This window comes from Bos indicus x Bos taurus, chromosome 13 (assembly GCF_003369695.1).
Source record: "Bos indicus x Bos taurus breed Angus x Brahman F1 hybrid chromosome 13, Bos_hybrid_MaternalHap_v2.0, whole genome shotgun sequence".
NCBI lineage: Eukaryota > Metazoa > Chordata > Mammalia > Artiodactyla > Bovidae > Bos > Bos indicus x Bos taurus.
Window position 1 is genome coordinate 30305438 of NC_040088.1, and position 18798 is coordinate 30324235.

Below are 18798 nucleotides of genomic sequence, written 5' to 3' on the forward strand. Positions count from 1 at the left end.
GTCTCGGCCCACAAACAGACACAATTTCACTTCTACTGCATTCTGTTAGTCAAGTAGTCATTGAACCTGCCAGACTCCAGGGGAAGCACATAGATCCCTCCTCTTGAATGGAAAGAATGTCAAAGAATTTTCAGCCATCTTTAATTTATTACAGATAGTTTGTGTTTTCACTCCAGTACTGGCCCCAGGCACACGTACCCAGACGTAAATGGGTGAACTCTGCTTTCCTAAACCATGCTCCAACAGAGATGTAGATGACCAAAAGGGGAAAGAGAGAGACACACACACACACCCAAAAAACTGGATAAGTCCTACTTGCTCTTTAGGATTCCCCAGAAGAGAGTCTGGGAGTCTCTCATATTCCAAGAACCCTGGGTGAAGAGTCTGCTCTGCATCCCCAGTATTCCTGTCTCCCCCTCCTCAGAGCTGGTCAGGGAGCCCATCATTGTATTAGGGGCTGTACGTCAGGGTAGAGAAGCTCATAGTTTATGGAACCTCTAGCTAGCTTCCTGCACTCCCTCAGCCTTAGATGTCTCACCTGGAAAATAGCATGATAAACTCTACATCATAAAGTCTCCCTGAGGATTAATTGAGGTCACAAATAGTTGCTGCTGCTGCTGCTAAGGCACTTCAGTCATGTCCGACTCTGTGCAACCCCAGAGACAGCAGCCCACCAGGCTTTGCCGTCCTTGGGATTCTCCAGGCAAGAACACTGGAGTGGGTTGCTATTTCCTTCTCCAATGCATGAAAAGTGAAAAGTGAAAGTGAAGTTGCTCAATCGTGTCTGACTCTATGCGACCCCATAGACAGCAGCCTACCAGGCTCCTCTATCCATGGGATTTTCCAGGCAATAGTTAGAGCAGGGTAAATTAACAAGCCACCAATCAGGCTCATCAGGGCTTCCCTGGTAGCTCAGGTGGTAAAGAATCTGCCTGCAGTGCAGAAGACCTGGGTTTGATCCCTGGGTTTGGAAGATCTCCTAGAGGAGGAAATGGCAACCCACTCCAGTATTTTTGCCTGGAGAATCCCCATGGTCAGAAGAGCCTGGCAGGCAATGGTCCCTGGGGTCACTAAAAGTAGGACAGGACTGAGCGACTAAGCACAATCAGGCTCATTATTTAAAATGTGGCATATTGTTCATTTCAGAAACAGATCTCTTACTCTCCAGGCCCTCAACCTACTAGGTGGTGTGAGTGGACAGGAGTCAGGAGACTTTTGATAGAAGTCTAAGATAGAAACTGAATATGTATGATCTCATCAAACATGGTTTGATCTCAACTATGTAAATAGATAGAGGCTAGAAGGAAATAAGGCCAAGTGTTCACTGTGGTTGATCCTGGAGGGTAGGATTATAGCTGATTTTTTTCCTGCTGTTTCTTTATAATCTTGTTGAATGTATGTCCTCATGTCTTAGAGCACCTTCCTTGGTGGCTCTTCTTGGTAAAGAATCTGTCTGCAATGCAGGAGACCCGGGTTTGATCCCTGGGTTGGGAGGGTCCCCTGGAGAAGGGAATGACAACCCACTCCAGTGTTCTTGCCTGGAGAATTCCACGGAGAGAGGAGCCTGGAGGGCTATGGTCCATGGGGTCGCAGAGTCAGGCATTAATGAGCGAATAACACACACACAACAAAAACATACACACACACCTAATATTTTATCAGTTTGTGTGTGACTTTTATGAATAAATATAGGATAGCACCTGTCCTACCTGTGCCGCCCCCTCCCCCACACACACTGCCACACAAGTGTGTCTTTCCATGGAGCAGGCTTTCCACAAGGTGACGCTGTCCGAGTTTTGGGTAGACAATTCTTCCCTGAGCTGAGGTGAACCCAGCACTGCCCCTCACCCATGTTGCCTCCAGAAGCACTCTCCATTGTCGTCCAAGAATACCCCCGCATTATGCAGAAAAATGTCCTTATTTTTCAGAGATGTATTTGGGGTGAAATGTCAAACTGTTTGTAATTTACTGTACACTACTTCAGAGAAAATAGATAAAACAATTATGGCCCCCCAAATCCCCATAACAATTGAGAGATCTAAGTGATGGATGTATGTGCATTTGTTCAATTATTCTTTTTACATTTCTGTTTGAAAATTTTCAGGACAAAAAGTTGTGGGGGGCGGGAATGCCCCACCTATTTCCAAATGTCCCTTATTGGTGTGTTAACATCTCTGGTTGAAAACCTATATTTTTATTTTGTATCAGCTTCATTTTCATAAATGTTGTGGTCTGGTTTTTAATTTTAAACTGCCACGGGGCTGCTATTTTTTCTTCAAATTGTTTCCTCTTTGGCTTCCTTCTCCTGAAGACAACATCTGGATGTAGGGTAATGTCCTCATGGCAATGGGGAGAGGTGGCCCTCCTCTTGCTTTTGAGTCCTTGCTGGTTTCATGAGGTACCCCTTGCCCTGCCTGCTTGTCATGAGTTGTTACAGCCCGCAGCCACTAAAACTTATGATCTGTTCTCACTGACCTTGACTCAATGCCACCGCCTCTCTCCTGGGCACCTGAGCACCTCTGAGTCTCAGCTGCATCCTCCATCCAGCTCTGCCTTGGCTGGCTACCATACAGTAGCTCTTCACACTCACTGCTGTTTATGCCTCTCAGCAATCTCCTTCATTCCTCACTGTGAGCATATAAGGTCTTCCAGACCTCTTTCATGCTGTGTGCAACCTGAGATGATCCCTAACACAGGTGACAAAAGTGGGATGGGATAAGATGCAGTAACGGGGATTCCAGCCGTCCATCCTTACCTTACATGTATATGGCATTTTACAGACTTCAGGTACACTCTCCTTTCAACACCAAACTCTTTCTGATGCCTACTCTATGCCAGACACTGTTCTGAGGGTCTAGGACTCCCCCACCCTACTACACATACACACCAAGTATCTGTTGATATATGAAAGGGCAAACAAGTCACAATGCAGCTGTACCAGTGAATATCAGATCAGATCAGATCAGATCAGATCAGTCTCTCAGTCATGTCCGACTCTTCTCAACCCCATGAATCGCAGCACGCCAGGCTTCCCTGTCCATCACCAACTCCTGGAGTTCACTCAGACTCACGTCCATCGAGTCAGTGATGCCATCCAGCCATCTCATCCTCTGTCATCCCCTTCTCCTGCCCCCAATCCCTCCCAGCATCAGAGTCTTTTCCAATGAATCAACTCTTCGCATGAGATGGCCAAAGTACGGGAGTTTCAGCTTTAGCATCATTCCTTCCAAAGAAATCCCAGGGCTGATCTCCTTCAGAGCAGATGTTAAAAAGAATGAAATTAATTGGCAATTGGCAACCCACTCCAGTACTCTTGCCTGGAAAATCCCGTGGGCGGAGGAGCCTGGTATGCTGCACTCCATGGGGTCGCTAAGAGTTGGACACGACTGAGCGACTTCACTTTCACTTTTCACTTTCATGCATTGGAGAAGGAAATGGCAACCCACTCCAGTGTTCTTGCCTGGAGAATCCCAGGGACGGGGGAGCCTGGTGGGCTGCCGTCTATGGGGTTGCACAGAGTCGGACACGACTGAAGCGACTTAGCAGCAGCAGCAGCAAGGAAAGATATCCAAGATATGTTGTTCAATGAAAAGGAACGTTTCAATGTAATGAGTTGGGAAGACTATGATCCCTTTTCCATGAAAAAAAGTAATTATATTAATGAGAACTGAAAGCAACACACTTTTCTGTTCCACTGTTAAATAATACTAAGACCAAGTAATAGTTAAGGGGTTTGCTCCAAGAAGTATCCATTCTTTGAAGATAAGACAGAGAAAAATTAAACACTTTACTTATCAAAACAGAAAACTTGCTCATCTAGACTCACTTTAAGTGAGTCTAGGGGGCAAGTCTCCCTTGCCCTACTGTGTTCACCAATCTGAAGCTCTTATGTCACAAATTCTGCCCAAGCCCAACCAGTTACTTGCCTTGTATGACCCACCTTAAAACCATCCAGTGCAGCCTTCAAAACCCTGTAAGTATCATTCCTTAACATTTTCACTTGGAGATACTACTGAGACTTTTTTCATGATGTTATTCTCCCTTTCTGTGGTAAGTTTAATATACTTAGTTTTGTTCTATCATCAAGTTTTTTCTGGTGGTCTTTGAGGGAATTGGTGATCAATAATTATAATTAAATATGTGCTGAGAACTAAGCTGATTGTTTTGTAGACCAATCCAACTCTGTAAGACTTTTAATATTATTCCCATTTTACAGATGAAGAAACCGAGGATTTGAATTCGAGCAAGTTGCCAAATATTACCCAGGGAATAAGTGACAGAGGTCACACTGAAACCAAGAAGTCTAGTGCCACAGCATGAGATCACAACTTTCTAATATTGCCTCTATTCTAGTTATTATTACTATGTAACAAAGCACTCAAAATCTCAGTGGCTTAGAAAACACACACAACATTTACTGTGCTCACAAACCTTCCATCTGAGCTGGGCTTGATGGGGATACATGCCTTGGCCCCATGCAGCATCAGCTGAAGTGGCTCAAAGCCTGGAAGCTGGGGTCATCTAGAGGCCCATTCTTTCGCTCATCCAGCAATTAACGCTGAATGTCAGCTGGGGCCTCAGCTGGCAACCGGCCAGGATACTTGCACGTGGCATTTCATGTGCCCTGGGCTTCCTCACAACGTGGTGGTGTGTTCACGTGGTAAGCATCCCGAGAGAAAGAGGTTTCCGGGCAAATCCATTTCGCCTTTTATGACCTGGCCTTTGAAGCCATGCAGCATCATTTCTGCCTCATCCCATCTGTCAAGTCCATCACAAGGCCTCCCCAGGCTCAAAGAGAGAGCATACACATTGACTTCGTGATGGGGAGTGCCAGTATCAGAAAGACCACACAAGATCAGAAATATTGCTGTGGTAATTTTTGGACATACAATCTTCCACAGACCCACATATTCAGTGTGCATGCTAAGCCACTTCAGTCATGTGCAACTCTTTGCAACCCCATGGACTGTAGCCCACCAGTCTTCTCTGTCCATGGGATTCTCTGGGCAAGAATACTTGAATGGGTTGCCATTCTCTTTGCCAGGGGATTTTCCCCACCCAGGGACTGAACCCACGTCTCTTACATCTCCTGCATTGGCAGGCAGGTTCTTTACACTAGGGCCGCCTGGGAAGTGTGCATGTACATTAAGTCTGAAATGGTATATAACAAATAGGTAGCTGTTGTTAGTTCTCAGCATTATAAAGAAAGAAAGAGCACTAAGTCATGTCTTTGCGACCCTATGGACTGTAGTCTGCCAGGCCCCTCTGTCCATGGGATTCTCCAGGCAAGAACACTGGAGTGGGTTGCCATTTCCTTCTCTAGAGGAACTTCCTGACCCAGGAAGTGAACCCAGGTCTCTAGCATTGCAGGCAGATACTTTACCGACTGAGCTACGCGGGAAGTAAGGGCCTTTTATTTTCTATGATACGTTCAGATTTTTGTTAACAGGTGTATGAAAAACTATGGCAACATTATTTTTCTGTCCTTTCTCAAGAAGCTTATGCTGAAGATGAGTATACTAATCAGTACCTGTTTCTTCTCCTATATCCATTCTCTGCCTCTTGCTGCTTTATTTTGTGCCCCAGGAGGCTGATCTCTACAACCATATCACTTGGACTCTTTTGCCTTCTCTCTCCGGTTGGGTTGACCGAATGAGAGCTGAAGGAAATTGGAGGATGACAGAGGGGATGGGGTATTTATTCTCCCCTCTCTAACTGCCCGTGGTTCTCCCAACAGCTATGTTCCCCTATAGCTCATAGCACCTGTCAGACAGCCCCTCCCCCATAGCTACAGGTCTCACTGTGTTCCAATAATACTTCCTTTATCTCAATCCTTCAGACCCAAGAATGGTAATGACTTGCCTCTGTGGCTAGTCCCTGGGGTTCCTCATCATCCTGTGCGGATTTCCTTAATCCTGTCTATTCCTCTATAATTGTCCCTTCATTAAACTCTCTTCAATTAAGCCCTTTAAGCGCACCCTCTGTTCCCTGATTAGTAAGGTACTGATGGAGACAAGTATGCAAGCAATGATATTACAGTGTACTGATCGCTTTGAAAGGCATGCATAGAAAAAAATATCTAGGAAGTTTTACTGGAAGAATCAAAAGAGACATCCCAAAGAAAATGATACTTAAATTGAGACAAAAAATATGAGTCAGAATTCACTAGTTTGTGAAAAAGAGAAGAACTTTCCAACCCTATGAGATTTCCATGGATAAGGAAATAGGCCCAGAGAGGTTAGGTGACTTACCATGGCCACACAGGGAGTAGCACTGATTCAAGCCTTCTACTTAATCAATCCATCACACCACAGAGCAAGAATGTTATATCACTTGGGATGTTTTTAGCTGCAAGTAACCAGAAAAAATGCCTTAAGCAGTAATGAAAAAATATATATTACATTTATATAATCTTGTTTATAATAACAAGAAAAAGGTAAGGTAACTCCATGGTTGAGTAAATAAAATCAGATGTTCAACAAAGCCATCGAGAAGATCTAAATAAATGGATTGGAAGACAATCTTGTTAGATCAGTCCTCCTTACATTGACTTATAGATTTATTACAATCACAATCAAATTTCCTAAGTTTATATTAGAAATTATCAAGTCAATTCTAAAACTTATATCAGAATACAAAGGACCTAGAGCAACCTATACAATCTTGAAGAAGAATATACATCACCAGATATGAATGCTTAATATCAAGCTATAATTAAACCAGGGTGGTATTGATACAAGCATAGATAAATAGACCAATGGAACAGAATTGGGAGTCCAGGAATAGAGCAAAACACGTGTGTTCATTTGATTTACAGCAAGGGTGCCACTGCCATCCATACAGAAAATAATATGTATTAGAAAAATTAATCTTTACCCAACACTGTACCTAAAAATTAATGTGGTAGGGATCACCAACCTAAATATAAATGTTAAAACGAATCAGGCTTGCAGAGGAAATGAGGAAACTAAACTATCTCTATGATCTTAAGAGTAAGCAAATACCTCCAAAACAGAGCACAAAAAACACCATACTAAAAATATGGATCATTTGAACTTCATTAAATATAAGAACTTATACTCATCAGAACACATTATTAAGCAACTGAAGAAGCAATCTACAGACTGACAGAAGATACTTGCATTTCATGTATATGACCAAAGACTTATACGCAGAATGTAAACAAACTCCTACAAATTGATCGCAGAAGACAAAATTTTAAGAAGAGGAAAAGACTTAAACAGGCACCTCTTAGGAGAGGAAATGACCAAAAGGCACTTGAAAAGGTCTTCAGAGAAATGCAAACTAAAACTATAATCAGATGAATCAGATTCATCCACCAGAACGGACAAAATCAAAGACTGACTATACCAAGTGTTGCTGAGATAGTAGAACAATTGAATTGAAAAATCCCACACATCTGGTGGAAATGTAAATTGGTTAAATGACTCTGGAAAACTGTTTGGCTGTATCTAACTAAAGCTAAATAAATAGCTGTTTACCCCAAGTCCTAGCAATTTCACTCCCACGTATATGCACAAGAGAAACAAGGACAAAGATTCACTCAAAGACAGGTGCATAGATGTTCATAGCACCTTTAAAAAAAATAACAGCCAAAACCTGGAAATAAATGCCCATCCACAGGAAATGGAGAAATTGTGGTACCAATGGAATATCACACAGTGGTTTGATAAGCTATTGACAATCATAAAAACATGAATGAACCTCAAAGAAAACATTGAGCAAAGAAGCCCTGTGCAGAATAATATGTACTGTATGAATCCATTCATGTGAAGTTCAAGAACAGTTAGATAATGTATGAAGATAGGAATCAGTACAGTAGGTGTTGGCTATTTACTGTTGGCTGGGAAGGGGCAGGAGAGAGCTCTCTGGGGTGCTAGAAATGTTCTGAATCTTGATCTTGTAGTGGTTACACGGATGTGTACAAACATAAAATTTCACCAAACTGTACACTTAAGATTTTTGTAATTTATTGTATGAAATTATATTTAAGGTTTAAAAACGTTACCAAGGATTTTCACCCTGTTATCCCTGCATATGGACTTTGTCCCCACATAACCATAAGATGATGGCTGCAATATCCAGGCATCATATATAGTCAAGAATATGTTTTGGGGAAGAAGAGACCCTTTTCTCATGAGTCTTTTTGAAAAGTAAAGAAATGTTTCCTAGAAACACACACCATACCCCCAGCTGATGCCTCCTGACATTTTATTGGCTACAACTGCATCATAGGTCCTGGCTTAACCCAATTACTAGCAAGGGAAATGAGACTGTCCAGATGAGAGTTTATTTTTCTCCTGGTCAGGTGGGAAAGAGAAGTATCCTTACTGGGTCAGTAATAAATTCTAAGCTCCTAGCAACAAGTTGCTGAACAAGAAACAGGGCTTGCTCCATAGCAGTTACCCCATAGAGGAAAAAACAGCATTTCATTCCTTACAATGGCTTTTTTTTTTTTTCTTAAAAAAAAAAAAATTTTCCCCAAAATGCATGTATCTTCATTGTTTTCCTGATTGTGATTAATGTTCATGGTAAAAGTTCAACTAAGTGGAAATCAGCTATAATTAATTCTCTCCCTCATCACACCATGATAGTAACTATTAAAAGTTTGATCCATGGTCTTCCACAATTTTTTCTTGGCATATAGGTCATATTATACACGAAATAGGGGCACACCCTAAATGTCAAACACTATTATTTGCCTACACAACAAACACTTTCCATCATTTTCCTTGCTAACAACCTTACTATTCTCCAGGTGTCTAATGCCACGTGCTTCAGGGAAAATACCCCTTCCCTAGCTCCAGAAGGTGAATTATGTTTAGTGTAAAAGAGTGGTTCTGACCCCTGCTGCCCATCAAAAATACCTAGGGAATTAAAAATACTAATATATACAAAGCCCCAGGTCCAATCCTCAGAGACACTACTCAAAACTGGCCTGCTAGGAGCTCAGGGTACTGCTAATATGCCCCAGGCATTGAGAACTACTGGACTCATTCCCCTTGCCACTGATTGGCTTAAGAGTGGGACACACGACCCAGTTCTTGCCATGAGCAATGATGGGAAAGCTTATGGAGGTTCTGGGGAAGTTTTCTTCAATCTTAGAAAAGGATATGCTTAAGGTTTCTGTTGCCTGTATGCACTAACAGCAGAATGACAATCCTTGTACATGACAGTCATCCTGAGATCATGAGGGGAATGAAACGAAGAGGATGAGGCAATGACCTGGAGATGGCAGAGCAGGACTATGGAAAGGATCTGAGTTCTTTATGATGTCGTTTTGTGGTGCCAGCTCAGCCAACTGCGGAAATACTCTACTTCTCAACTTCTTGAGTGAGATAATCAGTTCAGTTCAGTTCAGTTCAGACACTCAGTCACGACAGACTCCCTGAGACCCCATGGACTGCAGCACGCCAGGACTCCCTGTCCATCACCAACTCCCAGAGCTTACTCAAACTCATGTCTATTGAGTCGGTGATGCCATCCAACCATCTCATCCTCTCTCGTCTCCTTCTCCTCCTACTTTCAATCATTCCCAGCATCAGCGTCTTTTCAAATAAGTCAGTTCTTCACATCAGGTGGCCAAAGTATTGGAGTTTCAGCTTCAACATCAGTCCTTCCAATTAATATTCATGGCTGATTTCCTGTAGGATGGACTGGTTGGATCTTCTTGCTGTCCAAAGGACTCTCAAAAGTCTTCTCCAACACCACAGTTCAAAACCATCAATTCTATGGTGCTCACCTTTCTTTATAGTCCAACTCTCACATCCATACATGACTACTGAAAAACCATAGCCTTCACTAGACGGACCTTTGTTGGCAAAGTAATGCCTCTGCTTTTCAATATGCTGTCTAGGTTGGTCATAACTTTCCTTCCAAGGAGTAAGCACCGTTTAATTTCATGGCTGCAATCACCATCTGCAGTGATTTTGGAGTCCCAAAAAATAAAGTCTCCCACTGTTTCCACTGTTTCCCCATCTATTTGCCATGAAGTGATGGGACCAGATGCCATGATCTTTGTTTTCTGAAAGTGGAGCTTTAAGCCAACTTTTTCACTCTCCTCTTTCACTTTCACCAAGAGGCTCTTTAGTTCTTCTTCACTTTCTGCCATAAGGGTGGTGTCATCTGCATATCTGAGGTTATTGATATTTCTCCCAGCAATCTTGATTCCAGCTTGTGCTTCATCCAGCTCAGCGTTTCTCATGATGTGCTCTGCATATAAGTTAAATAAGCAGGGTGACAATATACAGCCTTGAAGTACTCCTTTTCCTATTTGGAACCAGTCTGTTGTTCCATGTCCAGTTCTAACTGTTGCTTCCTGACTTGCATACAGGTTTCTCAAGAGGCAGGTCAAGTGGTCTGGTATTCCCATCTCTTTCAGAATTTTCCACAGCTTGTTGTGATCCACACAGTCAAAGGCTTTGGCATAGTCAATAAAAGCAGAAATAGATGTTTTTCCTAGAACTCTCTTGCTTTTTCAATGATCCAGCAGATGTTGGCAATTTGATCTCTGGTTCCTCTGTCTTTCCTAAAACCAGCTTGAACATCTGGAAGTTCATGGTTCATGTATTGTTGAAGCCTGGCTTGGAGAATTTTGAACATTACTTTACTAGCGTGTGAGATGAGTGCAATTGTGCAGTAGTTTGAGCATTCTTTGGCATTGCCTTTATTTGGGACTGGAGTGAAAACTGATCTTTTCCAGTCCTGTGGCCACTGCTGCATTTTCCAAATTTGCTGGCATATTGAGTGCAGCACTTTCACAGCATCATCTTTCAGGATTTGAAATCGCTCAACTGGAATTCCATCACTTCCACTAGCTTTGTTTGTAGTGATGCTTTCTAAGGCCCACTTGACTTCACATTCCAGGATGTCTGGCTCTAGATGAGTGATCACAGCATCATGATTATCTGGGTCGTGAAGATCTTTTTTGTATAGTTCTTTTGTCTATTCTTGCCACTTCTTCTTAATATCTTCTGTTTCTGTTAGGTCCATACCATTTCTGTCCTTTACTGAGCCCATCTTTGCAGGAAATGTTCCCTTGGTATCTCTAATTTTCTTGAAGAGATCTCTGGTCTTTCACATTCCATTGTTTTCCTCTATTTCTTTGCACTGATCACTGAGGAAGGCCTGCTTACCTCTCCTTGCTATTCTTTGAAACTCTTTATTCAAATGGGTATATCTTTCTTTTTCTCTTTTGCTTTTCGCTTCTCTTCACAGCTATTTGTAAGGCCTCCTCAGACAGCCATTTTGCTTTTTTGCATTTCTTATCCATGGGGATGGTCTTGATCCTTGTATCCTGTACAATGTCAGGAACCTCTGTCAATAGTTCGTCAGGCACTCTGTCTATCAGATCTAATCCCATAAATCTATTTCTCACTTCCACTGTATAATCGTAAGGGATTTGATTTAGGGCATACCTGAGTGTTCTAGTGGCTTTCCCTACTTTCTTCAATTTAAGTCTGAATTTGACAATAAGGAGTTCATGATCTGAGCCACAGTCAGCTCCCAGTCTTGTTTTTGCTGACTGTATAGAGCTTCTCCATCATTGGCTGCAAAGTATATAATCAATCTGGTTTCAGTGTTGACCATCTGGTGATGTCCATGGGTAGAGTCTTCTCTTGTGTTGTTGGAAGAGGGTGTTTGCTATGACCAGTGCATTCTCTTGGCAAAACTCTATTAGCCTTTGGCCTGCTTCATTCTGTCCTCCAAGGCCAAATTTGCCTGTTACTCCAGGTGTTTCTTGACTTCCTACTTTTGCATTCCAGTCCCCTATAATGAAAAGGACATCTTTTTGGGGTGTTAGTTCTAGAAGGTCTTGTAGGTCTTCATAGAACCGTTCAACTTCAGCTTCTTCAGCATTACTGGTCAGGACGTATACTTGGATTACCATGATATTGAACATTTGCCTTGGAAATGAACAGAGATCATTCTGTCGTTTTTGAGGCTACATCCAAGTACTGCATTTTGGACTCTTTTGTTACAGCTACTCCATTTCTTCTAAGGGATTCTTGCTCACAGTAATAGATATAATGGTCATCTGAGTTAAATTCACCCTTTCCAGTCCATTTTAGTTCGCTGATTCCTAAAATGTCGATGTTCACTCTTGCCATCTCCTGTTTGACCACTTCCAATTTGCCCAGATTCATGGACCTAACATTCCTGGTTCCTATGCAATATTGCTCTTTACAGCATCAGAATTTACTTCCATCTCAGTCACATCCATGACTGGGTGTTCTTTTTGCTTTGGCTCTGCCTCTTCATTCTTTCTGGAGCTATTTCTCCACTGATCTCCAGTAGCATATTGGGCACCTACTGACCTGGGGAATTCATCGTTCAGTGTCCTATCTTTTTGCCTTTTCATACTGCTCATGGGGTTCTCAAGGCAAGAATACTGAAGTGGTTTGCCATTCCCTTCTCCTGTGGACCACATTTTGTCAGAACTCTCCACCGTGACCTGTCGTCTTGGGTGGCCCTACACGGCATGGCTCATAGTTTCGTTGAGTTAGACAAGGCTGTGGTCCATGTGATCAGATTGGTTAGTTTTCTGTGATTGTGGTTTTCAGTCTGTCTGCCCTCTGATGGAGAAGGATTTGAGGGTTATGGAAGCTTCCTGATGGGAGAGACTGACTGAGGGGGTAACTGGGTCTTGTTCTGATAGGTGGGGCCATGCTCAGTAAATCTTTAATCCAATTTCCTGTTGATCAGTGGAGCTGTGTTCCCTCCCTGCTATTTACCTGGGATGAAACTATGGTGGAGGTAATGAAGATAACCTCCATTCAAAAGATCCCATGCATGTACTGCTACACTCAGCACCCCAACCCTGCAACAGGTCACCACTGACCCACGCCTCTGCTATGAAGTGAGATAATAAGATTTCATTAATGTTTCTACCATTTTAAGTTGGGCTTCCCTGGTGGCTCAGAGGTTAAAGTGTCTGCCTGGAATGCAGGAGACCCAGGTTTGATTCCTGGGTCGGGAAGATCCCCTGGAGAAGGAAATGGCAACCCACTCCAGTACTCTTGCCTGGAGAATCCCATGGAGGGAGGAGCCTGGTAGGCTACAGTCCATGAAGTCGCAAAGAGTCGGACACGACTGAGTGACTTCACTTTTACATACAGCCAAAAGTCCATACAGCCATACAGCCACTCGATCATTGAAAAAACAAAAGAATATCAGAAAAACATCTATTTCTGCTTTATTGACTATGCCAAAGCCTTTGACTGTGTGGATCACAACAAGCTGTGGAAAATTCTGAAAGAGATGGGAATACCAGACCACCTGATCTGCCTCTTGAGAAACCTGTATGCAGGTCAGGAAGCAACAGTTAGAACTGGACATGGAACAACAGACTGGTTCCAAATAGGAAAAGGAGTACTTCAAGGCTGTATATTGTCACCCTGCTTATTTAACTTATATGCAGAGTACATCATGAAAAACGCTGGGCTGGAAGAAGCACAAGCTGGAATTAAGATTGCCGGGAGAAATATCAATAACCTCAGATATGCAGATGACACCACCCTTATGGCAGAAGGTGAAGAAGAATTAAAGAGCCTCTTGATGAAAGTGAAAGAGGAGAGTGAAAAAGTTGGCTTAAAGCTCCACTTTCAGAAAACAAAGATCATGGCATCTGGTCCCATCACTTCATGGCAAATAGATGGGGAAACAGTGGAAACAGTGGGAGACTTTATTTTTTGGGACTCCAAAATCACTGCAGATGGTGATTGCAGCCATGAAATTAAAAGATGCTTACTCCTTGGAAGGAAAGTTATGACCAACCTAGACAGCATATTAAAAAACAGAGACATTACTTTGTCAACAAAGGTCCGTCTAGTCAAGGCTATGGTTTTTCCAGTAGTCATGTATGGATGTGAGAGTTGGACTATAAAGAAAGCTGAGCACCGTAAAATTGATGCTTTTGAACTGTGGTGTTGGAGAAGACTCTTGAGAGTCCCTTGGACTGCAAGAAGACCCAACCAGTCCATCCTACAGGAAATCAGTCCTGAATATTCATTGGAAGGACTGATGTTGAAGCTGAAACTCCAATACTTTGGCCACTTGATGTGAAGAACTGACTCATTTGAAAAGACCCTGATGCTGGGAAAGATTGAGGGCGGGAAGAGAAGGGGATGACAGAGGATGAGATGGTTGGATGGCATCACCGACTCAATGGACATGAGTTTGAGTAAACTCCAGGAGTTGGTGATGGACAGGGAGCCCTCACGTGCTGCAGTTCATGGGGTCGCAGAGTCAGACTCGACTGAGACTGAACTGAACTGAACTGAACAGCCAAAAGCTTCCTGACTGGTTCAGTATAAAAGTTGTCTATAACCTGCTTTTTAACTTAGTTTTTAAAAAACTGTTATTGCAGTTTTGCATTTCTTACTCATTTGCTCCCAGCCCCCCCTTCTGGGGGTCAATCCATTAGAAGGGAGGATTAATAACTGGTCAGGTAGGGACTTCCCTGGGTTCCAGTGACTAAAACTCCACACTCCCAATGCAGGGAGCCTCGATTCTTTCCCTGGTCAGGGAACTAGATCCCACGTGGTGCAACTAAAGATCCTGCGCACTACAACTAAGGCCTGGCACAGCCAAATTAATTAATTAAAAAAAAAAAAAAAAAAAACCTGGTCAGGCAACTGCCGGGCTCCAGCAGGGAATCTGGAAAGTAGCTACTCTCCCCAGATTAGGGCCACTGGAGGGCAGAAGGGAGAGATCCTAGAAAGGGGAAGGCCCTGCACAGCTGCAGGAGCAAGTGCCAGATGAGGTCAGGGTCTAGAGAGCACCTGCAAAGGCCAGCAGGTAGGCAGATCCAAGGCCCTGAGGGAGGGAAAGGGTGAAACTGGAACTGGGGACAAGAGAGCCTATGCAGATAGGAATTGGCTTCAGGGCAGCAGGATCCCCTCCAGACCTGGCATGTCTCACTTAGTAATCAGGTCCTAAAAAAAAGGTATTCTTAATGACAATGCTGAAAGGAAACCTATTTCCATTATATTGAATAGGAAAAATCATACACATATTAGCTCAAAACCCTCAATCAATTGCCTGAAATTTTACTAAAACTCAGTAAAATGTATACACACACACACACACACCACACATACATTTTTTTGAACCTTTTATTTCATATTGGGTACAGCCGATTAACAAAATGTGATGGTTTCAGGCCAATAGTGACACATGTTTTTTTAAAACTATACACATTAGGTTGTAAGACGCACAGCATTACTTCCAGATCATCAACAAACTTGTTGTAACATGGCCTCCCCCTCTGCTAATGACAGCCAAGGTGCACAAAATGCTTTGTTATCACTCCGTTGACTTTTAAAATTATATCTTCTTTTATTTCATTAGCCAGATATATTTATTGGTACATGATTTTTATCATCTGTTGTTAGAAAGATAAAAGGGGAACTGAAAACAATTGTATTGGGATTGTGTTTGGAAGTATATGACAGAAGATAAGAAAAAAGAGGAACGGGGACTTCCTTGGTGGTCCAGTGGCTAAGACTCTTGGCTCCCAATGCAGGGGGCTGGAGTCCAACCCTTGGTCAGAGAACTAGATCCCACATGCACAGCTAAGACCCAGCTCAGCCAAATAAATAAATATTAGAAAGTAAATAAATAAGGTAAAGATTTTTTAAAAAGAAAAAAAGAGGAATGAACGACTGCAGCCTTGTATGTCTCATGTAACAAGGAGCCCTGAGTATGCCTCTCTTTCCTTCTTTGCCCTCTGTCAGAGTGCAAAGACTTTCGTCTTCAGCATTGTAGCCTCAGAATTATTCGATGTTTGCTGTACCTCTAGGCATCATGTCAGTGTTCCAGGCAGGAAGAATGGCCAAAGGGCTCAAGAAAGTGGGGTCTCTTCCTCTACAAAGGCCTTCCTGGGAGTCTCACCCAGTGACCTCTGCACTCATCAACCAGAATCTTCCAGTACTAGAGGTTCTGGGTCACTTGTTTAATTTTTCAATACTTCTACATGTAATTCTGAGCTATCAATTTTATTTGGGATAAAACACAAGACATTTTTCTCCCAAGTAATTTGGTTTAAAATGCTCTATTGAGTTAGAGGGATGTCAATAGATATGCTTTCCTATAAAAACATTTGCCAAAAAAAGTTGCCATGAAGAGACACATAAACACTAAGTCTGTGTGCTATAAATGAACAGTCATTCTACTGGGCAAACATTAACCAGGAAAATGTTCTGCAGGATAAGCCTTAATACTGTGGAGGTTTCCCCTTACATACAATTCTATGTCAACTTTGGTAACAGTTCCAGAGTAAATATGTCATTGTTTATGCCATAATGGATATAAACTGTTCTCTATTGCTGGACATTTAGAATGTTTCCAATTTTTTACAATTATAAACACAACCTCATTTGAACATCTTTGTGCAAACATCCTTACCCATTTATCCAATTACTTCTTTGAGATAAATTAAATCCTTGAAATGAAATGGCTGGGCCAAAGTTTCTGCAAATTAATATTTTTGATCCATATTGCCAAACTGTCCTCCAGAAAGGTGGTACCAACTCCACTATATCTCCACTGCTGGAGCAATGAAAATGCATCACAGTGGCAGGCTGGCCCACCTAGATGGGCAAGAGGATGGGTGGCTCTGTAAACACAGCATTTGGAAGCAGAGAGCTTCCTAGTTACTTGTCAATTACATTTGGAAATGAGATTAGTACATGGAATCTTCCCACTCATCTCTCTGGAGTTTCAAGGTTCCATTCCTGGGCAGATGAAACAATAAAACAAAACTGCTGGAATGAAGTTAATGTGAACCTACCACATTTACACTCATAAATGTTTCCATTTAGGACAGCCTTTCAGGGCAGCTTCCTCAGCTCTAACTTGAAGAAGCATCAACATCACAGTCCCCAGTTTTTCCTGATCACTGACCCTTCCTTCTTCAAACATGTTGATCTCATCAGCTCCCTTCAAAAAGTATGTTATGATCAGTTCAGTTCAGTTCAGTGTCTCAGTCATGTCCAACTCTTGTTGACCCCATGGACTGCAGAATGCCAGGCTTCCCTGTCCACCACCATCTCCTGGAGCTTGCTCAAACTCATGTCCATCGAGTTGGTGATGCCATCCAACCATCTCATCCTCTGTCATCCCCTTCTCCTGACTTCAATCTTTCCCAGGGTCAATCTTTGCCAATGAGTCAGATCTTCACATCAGGTGGCCAAGGAATTGGAGCTTCAGCTTCAGCATCAGTCCTTCCAATGAATATTCAGGGTTGATTTCCTTTAGGATTGACTGGTTTGATCTGCTTGCAGTCCAAGGGACTCTCAAGAGTCTTCTCCAACACCACAGTTCAAAAGTGATCTATTCTTTGGTGCTCAGCTTTCTTTATGGTCCAACTCTCACATCCATACTAGATGGACCTTTATCAGTAATGTCAGGTCTCAGCTTTCTAATATGCTGTCTAGCTTTGTCATAGCTTTTCCTTCAAGCTTTTCCATAAAGTGATGGGACCGGATGCCATGATCTTAGTTTTTTTAATGTTGAGCTCTAAGCCAGCTTTTTCACTCTCCTCTTTCACTTTCATCAAGAGGCTCTTTAGTTACTCTTTGTTTTCTGCCGTAAGAGTGGTGTCATCTGCATATCTGAGATTATTGATATTTCTCCCTGCAAACTTGATTCCAGCTTGTGCTTCATCTAGCCCAGCATTTTGCATATGTACTCTGCATATAAGTTAAATAAGCAGGGTGACAATATACAGCCTTGACATACTCCTTTCTCTATTTGGAACCAGTCTGTTGTTCCATGTCCGGTTCTAAATGTTGCTTCTTGACCTGCATACAGATTTCTCAGGAGGCAGGTAAGGTGGGTTGGTATTCCCATCTCTTTAAATTATGATGCCCCATTCCAAATGTTCTTAAGAACGATGCCTAACAACCTAATAGAACAATTGCTGTTTCACTACATAATCTGATGAAGGTGAAAGAGGAGAGTGAAAAAGCTGGCTTAGAGCTAAACATTCAAAAAACTGAGATCATGGCATCCGGTCCCATCACTTTATGGAAAATAGGTGGGGAAACGATGGAAACATTGTAAAGTGACAGACTTTATTTTCGGGGGCTCCAAAATCACTGCAGATGGTGACTGCAGCCATGAAATTAGAAGACACTCGCTCCTTGGAAGAAAAGCTATGACAAACCTAGACAGCATATTACAAAGCAAAGACATTGCTGACAAAGGTCCATCTAGTCAAAGCTATGGATTTTCCAGTAGTCATGTATGGATGTGAGAGCTGGACCATAAAAAAGGCTGAGTGCTGAAAAATTGATGCTTAAACTGTGGTATTAGAGAAGACTCTTGAGAGTCCCTTGGACTGCAAGCAGATCAAACCAGTCAATCCTAAAGGAAATCAACCTTAAATATTCTCAGAAGCACTGATGCTAAAGCTAAAGCTCCAATACTTTGGCCACCTGATGCAAAGAGCTGACTCATTGGAAAAGACCCTGATGCTGGGAAAGATTGAAGGCAGGAGGGGAGGGGGATGACAGAGAACCAGATTGTTGGATGGCATCACCGACTCAAAGGACATGAGTTTGAGCAAGCTCCAGGAGATGGTGATGGACAGAGAGGCCTGGCATGCTGCAGTCCATGGGGTCACAAAGGTCACGCTCAGACACGACTGAGCAACTGAACAACAACACTACATAATATCAACAATAGCATCAAGACTAATATAAAAGCCAGCACTTTATATAACAGGGAGTCATTGCTTAATGAAAACAGGGTTTCAGTTTGGGATGATGAGAA

The 18798-nt window shown here is 42.5% G+C and overlaps 1 long non-coding RNA gene across 1 annotated transcript in view; it reads right to left on the reverse strand.

The window, feature by feature from the left end:
* The window catches only part of LOC113903311, a 36825-nt gene that overhangs the window by 3009 nt on the left and 15018 nt on the right, over positions 1–18798 (reverse strand). Inside the window, exon 2 of the long non-coding RNA XR_003514073.1 lies at positions 6252–6348. This is a non-coding gene — a long non-coding RNA (uncharacterized LOC113903311). The remainder of the gene's footprint in view (positions 1–6251; positions 6349–18798) is intronic.